The sequence below is a fragment of the Ischnura elegans genome, chromosome 10 (assembly GCF_921293095.1).
Source record: "Ischnura elegans chromosome 10, ioIscEleg1.1, whole genome shotgun sequence".
In the NCBI taxonomy this organism is placed as follows: Eukaryota; Metazoa; Arthropoda; class Insecta; order Odonata; family Coenagrionidae; genus Ischnura; species Ischnura elegans.
This window is the reverse complement of record NC_060255.1, coordinates 97,970,691-97,990,477: the sequence shown is the minus strand read 5'-3', so window position 1 is coordinate 97,990,477 and position 19,787 is coordinate 97,970,691. Positions and strand designations below refer to the sequence as shown.

Below are 19,787 nucleotides of genomic sequence, written 5' to 3'. Positions count from 1 at the left end.
TGATTCATTTATTGAAGTGCAGACGTATCGGAGTTATTTATTGTGACTACAGGGCTATTATTTGATTTTCTTTCATTGAAAGCGATAGATTGCGTGAAGATGAAGGAATATGATTATTCTAAGGCTGATACTAGTAAGCTTCCTGTTACTGATTCCATCATGATACCAGGGTATTTTAGTGAAACTGTAGACTTCGTCGGCGCCGAAAGTCGATGCCGAGAAATGGAAAGGTAGCTGATGTGCATCTGAAATGTTTTATACTTCACCACAAAATGAGACTTGCATGAATTATTGGCGAAAGCGTATACTCATGTGTAATGTGTATTCTTTCGGCAGTCCGATAGTGAGTCTTATGGTGTACTTATTTTCCACCTCGAAGCAGTCAATGATGATTTCAACTTCAAAATACTTTGCCTGGAGGCGACAGGAAGTTCTTTAAGACTGGAATCTGAGCAAGCAAGACTATTAATTGTTTCAATTTAGTAGCGATAATATGCACGAATTTCCAACACAATCTACCAGCTTGTGACTATAAAACTCCGAAGCCACTTCCTGTTCTGCAGAAAGAATCAGTCAATCGCACTTCGATCAATATTATAAACAAAAAGTCTTCAGCTGTTAATAAGTTATTTTTACAATTAAGGCCTTCCTACAGTAACATCAAAATGTGAATATTTTCCAAGCAGAGTCCTTTATACATTTTGGGAGCTTTTCTCACGATATATCTGGAACCTACTCTCAATATGAGCTCATCGTCATTGCGAGCGTTGCCACTTAAAAATTCCGCATCGGAAGTCCTAGAGGGATAACCTTCACCTGCACTATCACCATCAGAGGAATCCGTGGGGAAAATATTATTCCAATCCAATTTCTATATGGTTTTAACTGGGGAAAGAGCAACATATGAAAGAACTGCACATTCTTTGGGCAACTTTGGGTTTGACTTTCCGTTCTCTGGATTCCGTTCTTTTTCCATCTACAACTTCCTTTATAATGCGTCTCAGATCCATTCTCACAGCAGCTCCCTAGGTTCCACCGCGGCCCCGTTTGGCAACATGGCATTAATAGAGTTGATTAACATTCACAAATATCAAAATTTTTTATAGATTATGGATCATAGGAAAATTACAAATAAAGTAAAAGGTGTTCCGATCAGTTTTCTTTTTCTTTCAGGGTAAACTATAGGACAAGATACTGTTTAAATATTTTCATTAATTTGTACCAAAATATGCGCTTTAAAAATACCCAAAAGCCATTTTATTAATCTACACTAATGTTTGTAAATTATTATGGAAGAAGAATGCTGTTGACGCAGTAGTTTTCCCTAGGTTGAGTTACGAAGTTCATGAAGTTGACAAAACGGCTAATTTTACGGTGCGCGGAGTCATTTATTGCACTGTTGTGTCTGCATTTTTGAGTTTTTTGTAAAAAATAAATCGGAATTTAGGATAAATTTTCCTTTAAAATGACGTATAATTCATTATTATAGCATGCGCTGAAACCAAGATATAAATTTGCAAATTACAGCGGCACATCATTTTGACTCCGGCAGTAGAAGAAAACGATGTCCTCTTGGCTGGCAGTGGAATGTATGAAGAACAACGTAGCTCTTTATTTTCATATTTCCTCCCTTATCAAAACTATTTTTATGTTAATACCTAAAGGCGTGCAAAAGTGCGTTTAGAGCAAAAATTACACTAAACTTCCAAATATCCCATTAACTGCTTGATCCAGGACATTAAGGCTACATTTTGCGCCTGTAATAATCTCATCATCAAAGCTCTAAGTTCAAACTTTACGTCGCCAATCCCCGCCTACCACGTCTATATTGTCTCCTCAAAAAAATACACAAATAAGACTGTCCCATCGGACCCATTGTATCAGCCATTAACTCTCCCACATATAACCAATCAAAATGGCTTTCTAAGGGGATTACAATCCTTTAATTATACACTAATTCCAACTCGAAAAACACATACGCTTTCATCTCGAAAATTCATAACGTGGCCTTAGAAAGATCCGAAATAGTAGTTTCCTTTTATTTAGTATCTCTCTTTCCAAGTGTTTCCATTCCAGATACCTTGAATTTCCTAAACAATGTTTAACATCTAAAGGCGTCATATATGACATAATTAACAAATACATCTGTATCACCAACCTTGTCATGAGTCAAAACTATTACATTTATAACAAGACCTGTTGCAAACAAGACTTCGGTACCACAGTTCACTATCCCCTTCCTGGCCAACGTGTTCATGTCCTTCTTTGAAGAAAACGTCCGGGAAGAATTCCTCTACTTCCCACGGGTCTGGTATAGGTACGTTGATGACATATTCGCTGTTCATGACTCTGAAGCTATCGAGCAGTTCCTTGGAAAGCTCAACGATCAGTACCCATCCATTAACTTCACGTGTGAGGTTGAAAAGAATCGCCCCCTTCCCTTCTTAGACAATGAAACCATCCGAAACAAAGAAAACCAAACGTCTTTAAGCATATACCGTAAACCCATTCACACAAATAACTCAGTACATCCACAAGACCTCCTTCGACCACAGCAGCCACAAATTTTATGATATTTCTTGGAGTTTAGGTCAATGTAAAACAAGTTATAGCCAACGTTTCGATTTATTTTAAATCATCATCAGGGCTTCAATATGTTCTAAGTATCCTCTTGAATTTCTTCTTAAATTTTCCATTTTCATAGTCCAAAAAATGGGTTAAGGGTTGATTGTTGTTATACAGCTACTTCTTCGGCTTCTTCTCCTTGTACTTTATATTGTAGTTTGAGATGACGATGATATGAAAGTGATGAATAATATTCCTCTCCTTGATTTATAAGATAATTATTATTATTTTTTTCCTCTTCCGTTCTTGACCTTGTTTAATACATTTTATAATATTTCTTGGAGTTTAGGTCAATGTAAAACAAGTTGTTTTACATTGACCTTAACTCCAATAAATATTATAAAACGCATTAAACAAGGTCAAGAATAAAAGAGAACAAGAGAACAAGTTGTTTTACATTGACCTAAACTCCAAGAAATATTATAAAATGCACTAAACAAGGTCAAGAATAGAAGAGAACAAGTTGTTTTGCATTGACCTAAACTCCAGGAATATTATGAAATGTATTAAACAAGGTCAAGAATAGAAGAGAAAAAGTTGTTTTACATTGACCAAAACTCCAAGAAATGTTATAAAATGCATTAAAAAAGGTCAAGAATAGAAGAGAACAAGAGAACACGTTGTTTTACATTGACCTAAACTCCAAGAAATATTATAAAATGTATTAAACAAGGTCAACAATAGAAGAGAAAAAAATAATAGTGATACAAACACACAACCTTCCAGTCCCATATTCACCGGCTACTCAACGCACCGATGAGCAACACACATTTTCAAAAGGAACTCGAATAAATAAAACATACCGCGCGCCGTGTCGAATGGTTATTCAGGACAGCAGGTGTGAGTGGGTCGCGGCGTAGGCGGAAGCTTCGCAAACCCGAGTGTATGTATGTGTGTGATTGAGACGTGGACATTAGTACCTCGGAGCAAATACGAGTGTGGGCGTGATTTTCATAGTTTTATATTTTTCCTATATCGGGCAGACACGGAGGAATTTAAACACACGCTTCAAGGAGCACGCTTCGTGCTTCAGGCTAGGCCACTTCAATTACTCATCTGTAGCCCATCATATGGCTTCTAATTCTCATTCAATCGGCATATATAATATCAGAGTAATTAAACATGCCCCACGTCATTTATTTGACTTCTAAGAATCTATCCACATTGAAAAACACGGAGGCATAACCATGAACAGTGACCAAGGACTAGTCACATCTCACCTTCAGGCAATTCAAATGCTCGACTAAGCCTCAAGAAAAGGGGAAGATGAGACTACGACGATCGTAGTCGACCGCATAAGGAGTTTTTTATTATATTTATCTCTATTTATTATTCATGAATTTTATGTTTAAAACCTTACATTGGAACTGTAACGGTATATACCGACACAAGGAGGAGCAGTATGCTGTAATTAAGGATTTTAACCCTTCCTGCGTATGTCTGCAGGAAACCCATCTGAAACCATCTGACAGAAGGTCATTACAGGACTATAGCGCTTACCGGGTCGATGATGTTAGTGGCAATAGAGCCCAGGGAGTGGTTCAAATAGCTGTCCGGGAGAACATTTACTCTTCCCAGATCACGTTAAGAACCCCCCTTCAGGCTGTTGCACTCTCTGTAGCCACCCCAGAGTTAGATACCTTTTGTAACGTCTACTTGCCGCAGTGGGCACCAGTGAACAAGAATGCCCTTGAGTCGCTAGCCGCTCAGCTGCCAAAATAACACGTACTGTTGGGGGATTTTAATGCTCATGACTCCCTTTGGGGAAGCAACAGAGCACAAGCTAATATTAGAGGAAAGCTAATAGCTAATTTTATTAATAATTTTAATTTTATTTTACTCAACAAATAGGCCCATAAGACAAGCATTAGGCCCATAAGAAAAGCATTGGAAATTTAAAAAAATGTATCAAAAATACTTAAAATACAAATATTGCAATGAAAACCACACTGAAAATTTTTTTAAAAATCTAGTTTTTGTCACAAAAATTTTATGTTCCTGAGACATCTACAAGACCGCAATAAAAGGAAAAAAGTTTTAGTCCCATAAGGCTAACATGTTAATTCGGATCGATATATCTCGAAAACCCATCGACTATTTCGAGTTTTCGGATTTTTCCCCCCGATCAATATTTTTTCTAATAATTTCTAATAATAATTTCTAATCAAAATAATTAAATTGTTCCTCTAAATAGTGCTAAAGTTATGAAAATCCGATGACGAGATACACTGGCGCCGAAACTTCATGAAGAGCTAGAATCGTCATTACAGCGCAAGGGATTAATAACACACTGCATAGACGTGTTGCGCCGGAGAATTATTTATTGCACATTATTGCAGTGCTAAACGGTATTCCTGAAGACGTGTTGGAGCGAGGGTCTGATAAAAATATTGAGTTAACCAACGATTGGGTTGCTACAGTTGGGTGCGTCCGAAAGCGATTAAAATAGTGAGCACGGTCAGTGTCAATGTTTTGCATATTTCATTTTTGCAATTTAATAACGAAAGATACACGTATTTATTTTACAATGCGCCTATACAATCGGGTAGTTTCCTTTATCAAAGAAACGAAAGGCATTGATTGCGATTCGTTACCCACCATTAATGTATTCATAATATACAACTTATTTGGTTTCAGAAATCCCAGTTTAGACCAATGGAAATGGTCAATTTTTACCGCATTTGAAAAAAGGCCAGATTGGCGCCCTTGCGATGCCACTCCACTCGTATAGAAACTACGTCCCTCACAGGGACTTGGTTTCTATACGAGTTGATAGGAGTTATACATCGTCTGAGGTTACCAATGCATGCATGAGGCACAGAGCTCAGGGAAACGTCTTACTAATCACCTATTAAAACTGCCTAAGGTCGGAAAGTTTCCTTCGTCTGATAAGGTATGAATTATTCTTATTTAAGCCAAGCGCTACCTGCTAGCAGGGTACTCTGCTACCTGCCAGCAGCCTGCATCGCAGCGGCTCACAGTGGTCCCAAATCGAAAAAAGCTGGCCAAAATTAATAACGTCGTAATTTTACCTAAAATAGAAACAAAAGTGGAAGTCCCTTACTGATTTTGATCATCGTCTGAATCTGATTTTGGCATTATTTTTACGATATTTCTTCATTTTAGCATTTTTTGAGCTGTTATTATTTAAACAATTTTTAGAAAATCTCGATATAGATGTCATTGCGATTGGCGATAACTTGGTGTTCTTGGAGAGCTTAAAATAGAATCATTTTAAGGTAAAAGATGCATGAATTGTAATCAAAACCCAAAGTTATGGAATTTTACGACACGAAATTGGTGAGATTCGAACCCGCGACCATCAGCATAGTCGGTGAGATACCAAAATCGGAAAAAATACTCCTAATCATTCATTTTTAGCTTCCATGTATTTGATAAGTCACATTAGATGAAATAAAATCTATAACCCGAAGGACCAGAGAAATACAACGCACTTTTAAACAATCAAAAAAATGTATTGTGGCATCCCACCCTTGGCTCGCTCGGATGTCTAAATAGAACCGGGGGGAGATGTCTCACAAAAACAAAAGAAAATATATAAATCCGCGTGGATCCCTCCCGCATGGGACCTGCGGGACAAACCTATGACACTCTCTTCGTACATATTACGGAAAATGAAAATACTCCCCTTCTTTGGAGATAATTGCGGGTGCGGTTCCCGATCCGACCTGATGGGTAATGTTCGGACGCTTACGCCCTCTTCCACAATGCACTCAAGCAAAAGAAAAATGACCGGGACGAAAGGAATGGCGAGGGATTTTTTTTAAGATGACCCGTTAAGGAGTTAAAACAAACACTCAAAACTTTCAGCGAAACAAAATATAATTTAAACAATAAAACTGCATGTAACAAACAAAAAAAGAAACCCTCTTATGAACTATTGACGTATGAGGGGTGAAAACAATTTATGACACATAAATGATAAAACACAACAATATAAATTGATTTTCAAAATGAAATAATTGAAATGGAAAACAATAACAACAAAATATAGTTCGGTTGTGAACACGCAATAAATGATACACTTTTTTAATTATTTCTTGTAAAGGGGAGGTAAATGAAAGTCCATCCCAATGAGTGTTTAAAGCAAAACTTGAAAAATTTAAGTGGTGGAAGGGCTCCATATTAATAATGAAACACACTTTTTTACTTCCACAAAATTCACAGTTTCTATTTTATTACCGGTTTCGGCTATTACACCTTTTTGGGTTATTTCGGGATGGATTGTTAGTGTTACAGTGTTAGTGATTGTTTTGTGTATGAGTGGTCTCTAGACTCACTAGAAACACTGAAGTACATAATATACCTACCCGTAATCATACCAATGAACTCCATATCCCAAAACATCACACGCCTCATATGAACAAATCGTTCATAGTAACCGCCTCACGAATATGGAACTCTCTCCCAGCCCAAATAAGAAGCATTACAAGCATCAATAAATTTAAACAAAGCACATATGGGTTTCTGAAAAATGCCTCCTTAACCTCAAGTTGCATTTATTTTGTTTATATTCATATTTAGCCTAATTATTATTTTTATTGTTATATGTAGTGATACACATGTGAATAAATGGTTAACTAAGTTTAGAATTGTGCTCAATCAGGGTTATCCTAATGTTTTGGTTTCTTTAAAAAATTGTTTGTTTGACACTTTTGTCATAACGAATGACATTCAATTCTTGTAATTAGTCTGTTATATCTACGTGCGATTAATTATTTTTTGTTGATAATATTGTTTCGTTGAATTTTTTCATGCCCTTGGCGATCTACACTGGCTGCATTTCTCTGTAATATTTACTTCTTTATTTATCTATTTATACTATCTACCAATGCTGAAAATGTAGAAAGCTGTACATTTATTTTCTAATGGGCCTCAGTGCCCACGAAAATAAACGAAATTATTATAATTATAGTCATGTATATATTATTATGTATATATAGTAATATAATGTCCACGGAAAGAGAACTTTAGAATATACAGTTCCTAAATTGTTTAACCTAATACCTAATTATATCGATTCTATAGAAAAAATGTCAATATTGAAAGAAGAATTAAGAAATTGGTTGTATGATAATTATATGCTCTAACATGTACTTTGGACACAATCGGGATGATGTATATCTACGTACATATGTATTCATACACAAAATTGTATGTCATGTGCATATTTGGGTTCTTGAGTGAATGTATCCGTGCATGTCACAGATTCCTTTTCATTTATTTTTGAGTTTTCTTGTGGGAGTGGAATTACGAAAAATATTTTATGTAACTTTGTATTCTTTTTTCTATGCAAACTATCTTATTCACTGGTAAAATTTTCCGTTCACTTAATACTTGTTGACTATTTATGTTAAAGGTCCGATCTTTAGGTTAAAAGTGGCACCTGCTGACAAGCCTTGTATGGCTTAGCGGGACCCTATCATTTTTACCATGCATGTTAATCCGAATTTTGCATATATATACTTTTGTCTAGCAAAATATAATATTTATGATAATATAATATTTTTTCCAATCTCTTTGGAATGGTATTTCATTTATGACATGCTACGAATATGTACCTGATGTTTTTCTCAATAGGAGATATTGATGCATGGTCTGTGTTAACTAAATAAGTGATAAAAATACAAGAATGTTTATTTTGTATACTTGTTCTTAAACTTGTCATTTATGTCCACAAGGAGACAGAATATGGATAAAAATGTGTTAGGCGTGGCATTCACTGCAAGGAAATAATCGGACCTAAAAAGTCGCTTGACACAGCTTAGTTTACGAAGAAATTTCTATGAAAATTAATGGCGTGGTCTTGGTGTACTAGTGTGACTTATGTCGTTTTACTCGGGGCACATCATAGCGCAATCTTACGTATATTCGAATGCGCAGTCAAAATTGCGTCGTGAAAACCGGTGAATTGGTACAACGCACGAGAGAATGCACTGTTGCGAGAGGGGAAAAATAGCCCCTGCTCTAATTGCAGGCTCGGATTCTCGCAATTTCAACAAGTGTTTTCAATACTAACCTTCACAAAGATTTTCCCCGTGTAAAACGGCCTTTATGCATATTCAAAAAGACGATACACCAATTATCACCGCTTCTGTCATATTCGCGCAGTAATTAGGAAATTAAAGCTTAAAAGTATGGTCATAAACATAATTAGGATTCATATATATATATACATATATACACACGTTTGAAATACACTCACACGAGCATTATAAATGATTTAATTAAACTTCTTCCTGCCCTAAGGTGGGCAAAAAAAACTTAGTAATGGAGGAAAAAACGAAAATGAAGGGAGGGAACTTGCGGGGAATGGTCATTTCTTTCGAATTTTCGATGGGACGCCGCCCATCTTTCTCAAGTGAGAAGAGGAGGAAAAGTGAGGGTAGAAGGAAGGGTGCAAAGCAGAGGGTAAAGATGGAGGGAGCAAAAACGGTTGACGGGAATTAGTTGTGTTCTAGTGGGCGCGGTTGATTCCTGGTCCAGAAAACGCACGGAAAGCCCAAATGCACGCCGCGACATCCTCGCTCGCCGTACATTTCGCCTCCTTCTGCGACTTCCTCCCTGATTTTTTCGCCAGGTAAAATCTTTCAGTTCCAACCGTCTAAATTTTGCGCATGCGGGCGAAAGTCGTGTAACGGTTCGGGAGCGGTCGAAATTTTTAGAATTTACAGAAACTTATGGAAAATTTTTATCTGAAATACGAATATGTTACAAAATATTTTTAAGCTTCCTTTGAGCCTAAGCTAACGCTTTTTTTATGTCATTCTCCAGAGATTGCTCGTTATTTCATACTCTTACAACAGGTTACCCGATGTTTTGGCAATTAAAAGTTATGGCTTAATACGTATTAGCGAACGTTTTCGTATGATTCATGCGTGGAAATATTGAATGAATTTATGTATATTATTGATTAACCTTCATGAAAAAGTAAGAGAAAATCCACATCGAAATCCTGCTCGGAAAAAATGAAATATCATTCTAACAAAATATTCAATATCAGTGATGCAAAAGTTGAAAGTTTTAAGAATTAAAGAAATCGTAACAAATACTTGTACAAATAAAATGTACCAGATAAAAAAATGGCAAAAAAACAAATGGGTCTCTTCAAATTTATCAGCTCGAACAATACAGGCCGAGGAGTATTTGAAATACAAAACAATGCCCCACATGTATTTTAAATGCAATGTACCAAATAAATTTGATTTGGGCATTAGAAAACAAACTACAAAATGGTCTTTTGAATGCCTTTTAAAATACAAAATACATTTGCAAGGAAACTAAAAGATTTTTAAAAAATGCAACCTTCCTTGGGGACGTCATGGGTAGTTTCCACCACGAAGAAAACGATTCTAATGAAACCGAAGAAATCTCTGAAGCACAATGTTACAGAAGTGTTTTCAGAGCTACTTCAAAAGTACTTGAGTATTTTCCATTTTAAAATGGGAAAAATGCCAAAAAATCTGTATTTTTAATACAAAATAAACAATTTGAAATGTTCCTCGACGAGGTAAATAACGTAAAAAAAACCCTAGGTTGGGCAGAATCACAGAAGACACAAAATATAGATAAAAGACTCGCATATATTAAAGGAGGGACATTGAATGAGGTAAACTACATTTTTTGAAGTACAGGAGGCCGCAGGAGGTGGTGGTGGGCAAATACATTCAAGTCGTACATTTGAAATACAAATTACAAATTTATTTCAAATACGTATTTTAAAATACTTCTACTTGGAATATTGCCAAGCCGCCTGGATGGCCCTGACATCTCAGAGATGCTACGCTTCCATCCTCGACGTCTTAACGCGAATATAAATGTTTATTGACAGCGTTTCTTTAAGCCTTTAACCACTGTTGCCCCACATTTCGTTACACGAGTAGAAAAACGCAGTTGAAGAATAGGATAGAGAATGGAAAAGTCTGACTCAGATTTGAAGTAGAAATACCGCAGGAAACGCGACAAGCTGAGGTAACTATCAAACTTTTCTGTCTAACCCAGCTTTCTATAAATAAGCTATCAAAGTAGATATCACCAAGAAGTGTGTCTTTTCTGCGAGGTATCTGAAGAGAAGTCACGCCAGGTGGTTATCATAACCGGATGCTGTGGTTTTCCCTCTTCATCCTAAGAACGTTTTCCTTGCACCGATTCCTTCGCATATTTTGTTCGAACAGCTGTGATTCGCCGGGAATAGAATTTTCGATCAAGGGAGAACCAGCAGCTCGGAAAGAGAAATCGATTGTGGTACCTTTTGAATTATTGCATTCTCATTAACAAATGATTAACAGAAAAATATGTTTAATCCATTTATCATTTTTTCCTTGCCATTGTTAATTTTTTCAAGCAACAATTTTCTCTGCATCTTTTGTAATAATTCCAATGCTATACTCATTGTATAGTATATCGGATTGGTGGGGAAGGGAGAATCGGACATTAAATCCTCACGCGAGCGCAGGGATGCCGACTTACAAAAAATATTTGGGGGCCTAAACAGGGGATCTTGCCCCGGGAAAGTTTATAAGTAGTGAGTTTTAAGTTTTTTAAGCATTTTAGAAGAGTCATATGATCAACATTAGAACCCTGATAACTCGAAACTCGATATCTGGACACTCCGGGGAAAATCGAAAAGCCAGACAAATTTTTTCCTCACAACCGTAACGAATTTGTGGGGGGGCTCGAACCCCCTCAGGCCCCATGGAGTCGGCGCCACTGCGCAAGCGTACCAATTCACAGAAGAATAGCCCGCTCCCCGATCGGATACGTAAAATCGCAATTTAAGCATAAGTTACACTCTCCTGCAGGCCCATAACTATGCAAAACTACGAGTATAATTATTAACAGGAGGCCAAAAAAAATTACAATACCATTATTTTTATTGAAAACACAGACTTACTGGGATCGATGTAAAACCTGAACCAGGGGCAGTTATCGTCTATCAAATATTAGAATTAGCACGATGAAGAACCCGTAGTGAATAATTAGAGGGGTAATGATCTAGCAGTCGACAAATCCCTAATCAAATACTACAACCATTACTGAAGTTTCAAGAAATACCATAATAATATTGGAAAAAAGACACGCTAAACATTAAAAACTCATTTGCTTCGTAGACAAAACCGTCCCAGATTAAGTTGCAGAGTGAATCAGTTTCAGGCGTTGGCCATCAGAATAAAAGGCACAAATACTTAATATTCATCAATATCAATTCTTCTTCTCATAAGTCGTAAATCTACTTTGAAAAGCAACTACATCTGTATGCGACCCTGTCAACTGTTTGCGAATAACATTCATGAAAGAATGGTAAGTCAATATTTCATAGAATGTTCCTCATAATCAGGAGGAGGCGAAAACATTTCTCTTGTGCCACCTCCATTTCTTTTAATTTTATACCCTCTCTCCAGCACTCTCCAGTCACTTCATAGATTTACAAGTAGCGAGTTATCGTTTTCGATATTTTCGACAGCAATAGCTGCAAGTTTTACTGCGGCAATTGTTTTTGCTGCAACAATTGGCGTTACGATTGTTGGAGTTTGCCGTTGCTGCAGCTTCTAATTGCAGTTCTTCGACGCGTAAACCTGGTATTGTTGTAGCTGCAATTCTTGCTGTTGCGATTGTTGGAACTTTCCTTTGTTGCAGCTTCTCAATGCAGGCTACGCAAACCAAGCTGGGCATTGCTATTAGAAAACATTCGATAATTATCGATCGATATGGTCAGATGAGGGATCACACACTAGGAAATGGGCCCATCGATAACAAGGAGAAAACGTATTTTTCAATGAGCCTCGACCTTATGATCGTCAAATTATACTATTTATTTCATGACATATTATGAAACTAATTGCCATATAAATTTATACTTTTCTCATGTAATTAGCGCCTTTCTACAGTTTCTTCATTAGTCTTTTCATAATTAGTCGCGACATAAGTGATTGGGAACACTGAGTATGAAATGTGATATTGAAGGCACCGTGTATTTCAATGAATTCACCTTTGTTAATCATACCACATTTTACATTTATATAGTTTCGTTTAATAAATATCCCTTGGACATGATAATACATCAGTCTTGTTTTCAGTCAGTTTATCTTGAATAATATAAACTAAGTACTCAGACAATATGCCTTTCAGGTATCAATTTAAAGCAAGAAAGGAAAAATAATACGAAAAGAACTTTTTTATTCTGCGATTAAAACGTCTACGGTAAAAAAAAATGCTTTCGGTCTCAATCACTACTGGTGGATATCAAGTGACGCGCGATGATAGGCCAAGGAGTTGGGGGGCTCCCTAGGGGCTGACATAAAAAGGCGACGCACCAAGCGTTGTTCACCCGCTTCATCACCTTCTCGACGGAAAACGAATCGGAACAGAGAAATACCGTGGACTCGGCCGCATTCGAGAGATCAACTTCCTTATTTATTATTCCTCTGAAGATTCGGAACAATCGGTGGTCGCGACTGCTTTCAAAGGTTAGTTCCAGAAAAAATAGGGTGGTTTCCCATTATTTTTTATTGCCTAAATCGAAAGATTATTACTCCTGGAGTACGTATTTCACGCTTTTAGATTTTTAAATGACGATATGTACTTTTCGCAATTAAATGAAAAATGAAAATTTTCAAGCGCGCGAAATCGCGATGCCTAAGTATGGATGCTGGGAAAACTCCGTGTGACGTCATTCTGGTTCCCGCTGCCGCAAGTGAGGTGCCCTTGGGGGAGGCTTTGAGCGCTGATACGACGCAGGATGCTAGCAGGTAGCGCTTGGCTTAAATAAGGATTATTAATACCTTATCAAACGAAGAAAACTTTCCGACCTTAGGCAGTTTTAATAGGTTATTATTAAAACATGTTTCCCTGAGCTCTGTGCCTCATGCATGCATTGGTAATCTCATACAATGTAAAAGTCCTATCTACTCGTATAGAAACTAGGTCCCTGTGACGTCACGTGGAGTGGCATCGCATGGGCGCCATCCTGGCCCTTTTCAAATGCGGTTAAAATTGACCATTGCCATTCGTCTAAACTGGGATTTGTAAAACCAAATAATTTGTATATTATGAATACACTAATGGGGAGTAATGAATCGCAATCAATGCCTTTAGTTTTCTTTGATGAAGGAAACTACCCTATTGGAATAACATTCTCATAAATGTGTCAATATGCTAAATGTGCTAAATGAAAACACTAGGGATGTGCGAGTACTCGAAAATTTGAGTCGAGTCGAGTAGTTGGTACTCGACTCGAGTGTTTCGATTAACATTACGAATGTCGAATCGATTCGAGTGGTTTCGGTTACAGAGTTTCTTTCGAGGACAATAAGTCCAGCAATCTGCCGACAAGAAGCGCTATCATGGAACTCATACAATAAAATCGTTTTTAAGGTCGATAAGTGATTCTAATGCCTTGGCCTGGGAGTCTCAGCTTGCTGTGTACACTATGTTTGCCGACGTGGGCGCCGAATACCTTTTCGTCAGCCGCGGTGACCGATCGTCTTCCGACCCGGCGGCGTATTGGGAGTGTCTGACCTCACAAGTGGTGTTATCTCTTAGCCTTTTTGATTACTGCGTACATCCGACGTCAATTTTCGTTTATTCCATTGTTACGTTTGTTCTCTTTCATGAACTTAAAAAAACAAGAGTTACTAAGGTTGATTAAACGACGTGGGAATTATTGAAGTTCTTTGGCTCCACAAAGCAAAAGTTGAATTCTATTGAAACGTACTTTGATGCCCGGGGGTATGCGGTGGAGTGTAAAGCACAGAAAATAAAAAGGCACGGTTGAACACGAGTATCAAATAATTTAATTACAAAAGAAACGGTCGATTTACAAAATAATCACCTTTCTGCACTGTGGTAGCCAGAAAACCAATTAAAAGACTCGGGGGAATTCTCGGAAGTCGAAATTAGAAACAGGGATGGAGGTTTGTTTCCTCGGCTGTTGGAGGTAGCGGTGGTCGAAAAAGGTGCCTTTGGTCCCCTCCCGGGAGCAGCACCTGATTCACATTATGTGGCGCGCCGAAGGCGCGTAATGGCCTTTCCGGTAAAGCCATGTTTACCCCAACCAGCCGGTATACAATTCAAAATTTTTGAGCTCATATATTGTCAGGGTAGTGTGTTGTTTGTAATCGCAGAAACTTACATACTAAACATTAGAAAAATAGACAGAAAATTTATAAATATTTTATTTTTTAACTTGGAGAAATATTTCGTCCACGTTTTTGCTTTATGATAGTTTTTTTTTGTTATTGCTTTTATTTTCTCTTTTTTTAATATTATTTTTTAAATCTTTTAAATCATTTGTTAATGGTATTTTTTTAAACAATTATATCTCCTTTTTTCGTATTGCAAGCAATAATTTTATTTGTATTTCATTACTTTTTTGTTGATATTTGTTTTCTCTCTTTTTTTGTGGGCAAAAAAATAAAATGACATTGAAATAATTAAATCTAGAAGAAGGAAAGACATAGGAAAGACTCAAAGAAGAGTAACTTGATGAGGCAGTCTGTATGTTGTTGGAACAGTAGGATCATAATTCCGAATGTCTGTAAGTAGAGTATTTTTTGTTCCCCTGAGCCTGGAATTAAAGTATTTCACAAGTTTATTAATAAATACATTAATGGACGGAATTCGGTGAGTGCAGCGTACGTCTTTTATTTTGGTGAGTCGGGAGAGGTTAAGGAGAAGGCGAATGGATTTATTTTGGAACGGTCCAACTGCCGGTGAGTATATGTACCACCTCTTCAGCGGCGATGAATACACGCAAAGTGCGTATGCGGGACAAAAATGACGATTCAAGTGTAAAGGCACTAGTGTAACCTTTCTAGTGCTAGTGACAATGCACACCGCTCGCGGACAAACATTCCCTTACATACGGTTGGGCCCATTAAAAACCAAAATTCCGCCAATCTGCGTGGCCGACACCACGAAATGGCCCATTCTTTATCCAAAACTAGTTGGTTCATGCTCCGTTCCGCCTATTTCGCATGCAACCAGTACTACCTCGGCCATCATGAAATGCCTACCAGTCAATGATTTTACCTTAGCTAAATCTATCCTCAACGAACTTTCTGCGCCGTATCGAGCTTATCAACTGCCCGAGAATCGTCGGAGGGAATTTGCTTTGCGTGGCACACTTCCGTCAGTGGCGGACGATTTCATTTTAGATTAACTAAAGCCGTGTCCCAACTCGTTAGCCATTAGGCATCATGTATTTAGCCAGCCAGATTCTGGGCTGCCAACCACAATGGAGCATGAATTGGGACATCCTTACGCAGGTGCTGCCATCTACTGGGCATTAGGCCAATGCAAAACAAGAGATAATCGGAATAGTTAGAAAAAATGATGAACAAAACCACCCTAAATTTTTAAAATGTGATGGGTCAAGTGAATTTGAGAATTAGATGTCGGAGAAGAGTATTTAATCATTATTTTAGTATCTTAGACAACCTTTATGTAATAGTACAGTAGGGGTATACTTTTAAATTCGTATTTTTAGTTCCATATGGTTTTGTTAAAGAGGTTTTAGCTAAGTTTGTGGCGAAATGTTAGCGTATATTCCTTTTCATTGGTTTGTAATATTTCAATCGTCTCTCAACCAAGTACTTTTTCGAATTCCTTATATTTTAGCAATTTAATTTCTAGTTTTGTATTATTAAGAACAGGTCTATTTAGTCTATTCAAACGGTTACCGTCTGACTTGGGAATTATTTTCAAAATTTATTGAAAGTATGGTTTATGTACATGAATCAGGTTTCGGTATCATCTTATAATCACTATAGATTTTAATTTTTGTTACTTATTCCGATTCCAATTTCGGAACTTTGTCCAATAACATATAATAATAATTGTTTATTCTTACGGGTGTTAACCTAATGTACAAAAAGTTTTAAATAAGAATTTAGACATAGTGTTGCATAATTAAGTATATATTAGAAGCATATAAACATCAATAAGCATTATTTAACACGTTAAAAAAAATATACGGTAGCAAAAGATAACATGTGATCGGTATGAAAAGTTATACAATAACATATACATACATAATAAGCATATAAACATTAATTAGCATTAAAATTAACGCCGCCTTCTCTTTAACTAATTTCTCCGTAATTCTTACACTTCCATTAACGCATTTCATTATTATAAACTAAATAAAAATTAATAATTAATCGAACAAGTCTCAAAATATCAACACTACTTGCAAACAAGTACTATCCCTTGTTGACAGCCATGATGCCCTTTCACCTGTAGACGCTTTGCACGCTTTGAATCATGGGAAAAGTGGGGCGAAGGATGCACTCCTCGATGCCTAAATCTGGCGGCCGCGTTAGCTGCCTAAAGCTGGCTAACGAGTTGGGATATCCTTCCAAGATGGCGTCATGGCTAAATCCTTGAATTGGCATAGCCAAATGGCCAATTGGGACACGGCTAAAAAAAACTTGGTTTTCCAGTGCTTTCTGTATCTAGAATTATGTCAACGCGGCCAAGGAACGCTCAACGCGAAAATGGCCTGAACTCTGTACCGGCATACCCAACTGGCGTATTCCACATCACAACCGATCCCGATATTGACCTTCAGTCGTTTTATAAAGTTAAATTAATGACTGGTTTGAATATTAAAGTCACAGATTATGAAAAACCTCTCGTCCATGTCCAATGCCACCGTTTTCCAAGGCATTGGGCATACGAAAAATCATTGTACACTGCATCCTAAATGCGTAAAATGCGGAGAAAATCATGCTTTCTCAGAATGTGCTAAGCCTAAAGAAACCCCGCCGAAATGTGCAAATTGCGGCGAACAGCACACAGCTAGCTACCGCGGCTGTATTAAACATAAAGAAGCCAAGGCCGTTATGGTCTCACGTCGCGTCGCGTCGCTAAGCAACCTACGCCTGCGCCCCCCCCCCCCTCCTCCGCCTCTTCCTAGATCTTTTGCCGCCGCCACTGGAAATTCAGAATTCCCTTCCCTTTCTTCTCGTTCTGAACCTATTCCTACCGCTTCCAAGGACAACCAAGAAATTCTTTCTTGGTTTTCCAATATTTCCTCCCAACTTTCCTCTCTCAATTCCACCATTGAGAAAAAAACCTTCCTTCTAAGCCCGTTAACACCTAGCGGTAAGAAATGGTACCAGCTGGTAGTGCAGTGTTAAACGTAACTTTTTTTTACTATTTGTTGTAATTTATTAGGGTTTTTGAGAGTTTTAAATTGCTGAGAACATTTTTAATGATATTTTCCGAAAATTTTGGTATTTTAAAGCTGTATTTAACGTATTTAGAGCCGTTTGAAATTTTAATATTTTCAACTAGCCCAAAAAAACGGATTTTTTTAGAGAAAGCATTTCATTTGCTTCACTTACACCCGATGAATTGCTAATGCAAAGGTTTTATTATGTAATTATGATTTTTGTAGCCTGTATATCTCGTATAAAGTATCATTATTATTTGAGGTGAGCCTAATATTTGGGATGTTATGATGCAAAATATGTTGGTGGTGCCGTATGGTACCGCTAGGAGTAAATATTGGCGGTAAAAGAATGAATTTTGCACCTAAAGACATTTTGAGTTTCATTGACATTTAGATAAATGATTGCCACAAAAATCGCAGAAACTTTTTTAATTCAGGCGTTACCCGGTTAATCAGCTGCTACTCCTTCAAACCGAATCATGAACACACACACCATGATGGGTGCTTTCCAATCGCGTATCTGCGCTGATCTGTTTTCAACTGCTTAGCTCAGAGCGTGTTCCAATCGAAGCTGTGACGCCACCTGCGCCGAACAGATGTAAACACATCCTGCACCGTTGTTCGCCTGCGCTAGCAGACAAAACTTGTGATGGCGGGAAAATATATTGCCGACGGAAAATGAATTCCACCATCTTAAAGATAAGTATGATGATCATTTGAGAATAATATACAACGAGCGTGCTGCGCCCGCTCCCAGCGGTCTTCCCCCGCTCTTTTCAATGCAGGTCCACAGAGGGATAGGCGCGTTTATAATTTTAAAATGTAGAAAAAAGGCAGGCTCTTATGTACAAATTTAATTGGAATGTACATGTACAAATTGAGGTCAGAGGACCTCTTTAAACACAGCATTGGAAGTAATTACACTATCCTCTGTTAAACGCACATGATGACTCATACTAACTATCAACAATAGATTTGAATGTGGAATCAGCCGCATTTTGATAAAAGTTATTTAAAGAATGCGAGATATTGTTGCAAATGAACAAATGTATCACTTTGTGCGCCGTTAACGTCAGGAATATTTACAGTTTTTTGTTTTTTTTTTATTATTTAAAAATCAATTTTAGGAAACAATAGCAATATTTAGGAAGTAAGATATGCCGTCGCATGTTCTCTGATAAATTCTATGCATTTTGGTACCTCATCTGTAGAGTTTGGTTGCGTATAAGCTGAGAAAAAGATATCTATACAGTAGAAATAATATAGAAGATAATTTGATCTATATATGCCTTAGATAAGTTTAACCATAGAGTAACTTACTCTATGGTTTAACTAAACTCCTAATTTGGGAAATATAATATTTCCTTCGTGAAACATAATGATCGGTATAACATGAGCAAAGGACGTTAGCAAGAGGAGGCTTATAGATTTTCTAGCGTAATTGTCCTTATCAAAAAAATTAGAAATGGAGAATGTTAGCTAAACTTAAATGTTATATTCCTTAGATTCTAAGCAGATTCATTTCATTAGCTTACATGAATAGCGGGCGTATTATATGCAAAATTTCTTTTAACGTTCATGCGGCGTTAATTGTACTCCATTAATCGTAATTCAGTACCGCAAAATAGCTATAGAATCGGCAGATTTATAATGCGGTGTTAACATTTTTTACGGCTTTACCCACGTGATATGGATGTAAGTTGTACATGTCTCTCAATCCAGAAATGCGAAATGAAGTATTAATTCCGGCACTGTAGCGGTTCGGGAGAGGCAATTATTAATAATAATATTATCGTTTATTTTCGTAGGCACTGATACAATATTTTCCACAAAAAAAATAATTAATCGCACTTAGATATAACACACTAATTACAAAATTTAGGGTGACAAACAGAAGAAATATGAACAAGAAATATGAACTTAAGAAAGTGAATATAAACAAGAAATATGAACACAAGAAAGTGAA

At 37.1% G+C, this 19,787-nt stretch overlaps 1 protein-coding gene across 2 annotated transcripts in view; it reads left to right on the top strand.

Annotated features, from left to right (window-relative positions):
* The first annotated feature begins 12,988 nt into the window (after positions 1–12,988).
* The window catches only part of LOC124166724, a 43,146-nt gene continuing 36,347 nt past the window's right edge, over positions 12,989–19,787 (top strand). For both annotated transcript variants that reach the window (XR_006866487.1, XM_046544387.1), the window contains exon 1: positions 12,989–13,112. The gene's annotated coding sequence lies outside the window, so the exon portion shown is untranslated. The remainder of the gene's footprint in view (positions 13,113–19,787) is intronic.